General features: G+C 38.3%; 1 protein-coding gene across 1 annotated transcript in view; it reads left to right on the top strand.

The window, feature by feature from the left end:
• LOC111970773 (SWI/SNF-related matrix-associated actin-dependent regulator of chromatin subfamily D member 1) overlaps positions 1 to 3,625 on the top strand; it is a 34,113-nt gene that overhangs the window by 28,533 nt on the left and 1,955 nt on the right.

Below are 3,625 nucleotides of genomic sequence, written 5' to 3'. Positions count from 1 at the left end.
CGTGGTGTGTGTGTGTACCGTGGTGTGTGTGTACAGTGGTGTGTGTACCGTGGTGGGTGTGTGTGTACACCGTGGCTTTACACCAAGGTAAATCAAATCAAATTGTATTGGTCACATACACATGGTTAGCAGATGTTAATGTGAGTGTAGTGAAATGCTTGTGCTTCTAGTTCCGACCATGTAGTAATATCTAACAAGTAATCTAACAAATTCACAACGACTACCTTATGCACACAAATGTAAAGGGATGAATAAGAATATGTACATATAAATATATGGATGAGCGATGGCCGTGCGGCATAGGCAAGATGCAGTAGATGGTATAGAATACAGTATATACATATGAGTAAAGTAGGGTATCTAGACATTTATTAAAGTGGCGTTATTTAAAGTGACTAGTGATACCTTTATTAAATGTATTAAAGTGGCCAGAGATTTGAGTCTGTATGTTGACAGAAGCCTCTCTATGTTAGTGATGGCTGTTTAACAGTCTGATGGCCTTGAGATAGAAGCTGTTTTTCAGTCTCTCGGTCCCAGCTTTGATGCACCTGTACTGACCTCAACTACAATAAATGCAGGCTCAGAATGTATGGTTTCCAGTTTACATAGAGTCCAGTGAAGTTCTTTCAGGGCCGTCGAGGGATCTGCTTGGGGGGGGGGGGGTGAATATAAACGGCTGAGACTATAATCGAAGAGAATTCTCTTGGTAGGTAATGTGGTCGGCATTTGATTGTAAGTAATTCTAGGTCAGGTGAACAAAAGGACTTAACTTCCTGTATGTTGTTATGATCACACCATGAGTCGTTAATCATAAGGCATACACCCCCTCCCTTCTTCTTACCAGAGAGTTGTTTGTTTCTGTCGGCCCGATGCGTGGTAGGTAAAGCCTTCTCTCCTGCCGTTCGTTCTCCATGAGGGTCGTCATCTCTGTGTCACCAAGCGTTTTTTCTGCCCTACTAAATACTTTAAAATCATTCTCTGAACAAGATTTTCAGTTGTAATTTATATTACGGTACTGGTATTTGCCTGATATTACCTGGTATTCCTTTCACTTATGAAATTGAATTTCCATTTATGAAATACATTTTCTTCTTTATCTGCATTTTAATATATTAATAAATAAAACATGTATTTCAGGTCCAGCAGAGGAGGCAGGAGCTGGAACAAGCCCTGGGAATCAGAAACACTTAGAGATGAAGATGTTGAAGAAAAACAGGCCAACAGAGGAACAAGTGGCCATTCTCTCTGGGAAGAGGAAGAGAAGTGTGGGACATTCATTAATACGCCCCCGATTTGAGAAAAACTTAGATAAACATCTTTGATATACATCTGCTTTACTGCTGGTGGTAACTATAGGATATCTTTTTGAAAGTTACCTAGCAGGCTGTTATGGTTATATTATCAATGTTAGATTTTTACTTCCTCTCTCTTCATATTTGTCCCGCTAAAAGATCTTTTGACTTATTTTTTCTCAGTGGTCTCTCTCTATGCCTTACCTCAATGCATTCCCTTTTTGGGCTGAACTCTCTCACGTTGCCAATCTTGAATCTATATTCAGGCCTAAGTGAGGTTGAAATGACCCCCAACTAAGTATTGATGCTACTCCACAATAACTAATATTGAGTATTTTAAGTCTTAACATTTGGCCATTTGTGAAAGAGCATTGGGTTCATTTTAAATACTTTGACTGTCTCTAACCTGCTCTGAGTCCATACTAACTCATAACTGATTAGGTGATAGACTACACACACTACCATTCAGGCTTTGGTCTGGAATTGATTTTTCAGTGTTTGTTTGGTATTGATAGGGTTGTGAGTATTCAGTGGTCTTTTATTGCTGTGCTGGCTGTCCGTTTCTTAGTGGTTCAAGAGTATTCTTGTTGTAGATTATTGTGTACCTCAAAAATTCTCCCCTGAACACTTCAAAGTATGGCGATGGCAGGCAGGCTTGTGAAGATTCAGTCTGTTGGTTTAGTTAATCATTTAAGGGGCCATTTTCATTTGAAACTATTTTTGTGACGCTTTTTTTATGTTTTGAAACTCTGAATTATATTAAAGCTTGTATTGTTAGAAGTTAAACCTTAAGGAAGTAGTGTTAGTAGTAATTACCTCAAGTCGATCTAGTTTTGTAAATACTGAGCAGAATAATCTGGTTTGATGTGAAGGAAAAATGTCTCTTTTTAAAGGGCAGACCGTCATTTTGACTCATTGTCTAATGCCCCGATTAGTTTTCCCAAGACGTTCCCCTTCAAGTGATACCAATGGTTTAATCCAGAACATTCTCTATATCCTAACAGCGAGCTGAAGTTGCTTGTTTACCCCGTGTGGAAGGGAGAACAACATTCAAGGTTCTACTGTTCGGTTAAGAAGAACTCCTCTGGGTTTTCGTCTTTTAGTATTTGTTAGTGTGCAGAAGCCATCAACACCGAGGAAGATAAGCATAGAGCTGGGTTCACTAGTAGATGTGACATATTGAAGAATTATCTTTTTTGATAGTATGATCGAAAGCTTCCGCTTGTTGTATTGCTGTTTTAGATATGATGACATGTAAAGGATGTATGAAGCTTCATGGTTGGACTCAATTCATTGTCAGTTCAGTAGTCAAGTGAATTGAAATTAAGCGGCATCTATTTTCAATGGGGATTTTTTTTTTAATATCTATTAAATTGTAATTTCCATCCACGTTCTGATTGTCCTGAATTGCCCCCGATCCTGTAAAGGATAATACTGAAGACTGATTGAAATCTTCAGACTTAAATTGTATTTTTCTCGTATTGACCAAACCTATTTTTTCCTGTATGTTTTAATCCTATGCTATAATAAAGGATATCTTCATGATAACTTGTCAGTTGTGAATGGATGATTTTAAAGCTGGTTTTCTACCATTTGATACACAAACTGGTAGTCTTTCCATGAAAGTTGTTACCTGCCTAATGTTCAGCATCACAGTTTAGTTCTGGGATTCTTGTGAACACCACACACACCTGTCTCATTGCTGTGGGGTGATGCACGAGATGGTATAACAACCAGGGGACGGATCTGGTCATTGGCCCGCAGGTGAGCATATCATGTTTATAGGGCCAGGAGTTTTTCCTGGACAGCTGTTCTTGTGAGAGGTTAAGGATGGGTTTTCTGGGGCCCTTAAAGTCGCCATATTGTAAGTATTGCTTCAATGAACCTTTTGCTCTTGAAATGATCCTAATCATACTAGGTCATAGCCTCTCTTCTGATGGCCTCACTTGTTCAAACAGCGAAGTCTGTTAAAGGATGAGTACCTGTATTTATTGAGACGTCTTCCTAAGGCAAACTATTGCTAATGTGATTAGAAATAGTCCTCTTAAAATAAATAAAATAAGGAAAGTGTGGCATTTCCAAACTTGGAATTGTGTCAACTCGCTACCCAAGGCGTTTACTTGTGACATGGTTAAATGCACTAAAGAGAAACAATAGGTACATATTGAAGATGCGCAATCTTTATACGTGTCTATTTTCAAAGGATTAAGCTAAGAATGTTAACAACTTCATAGTTAGGAACACTATAACAGTATAGAACACTACAACAGTATAGAACACTATAACAGTATAGAACACTATAACAGTATAGAACACTATAACAGTATAGAACA

This window comes from Salvelinus sp. IW2-2015, linkage group LG11 (assembly GCF_002910315.2).
Source record: "Salvelinus sp. IW2-2015 linkage group LG11, ASM291031v2, whole genome shotgun sequence".
Taxonomy (NCBI): Eukaryota; Metazoa; Chordata; class Actinopteri; order Salmoniformes; family Salmonidae; genus Salvelinus; species Salvelinus sp. IW2-2015.
This window is presented reverse-complemented; position numbering and strand designations above follow the sequence as displayed.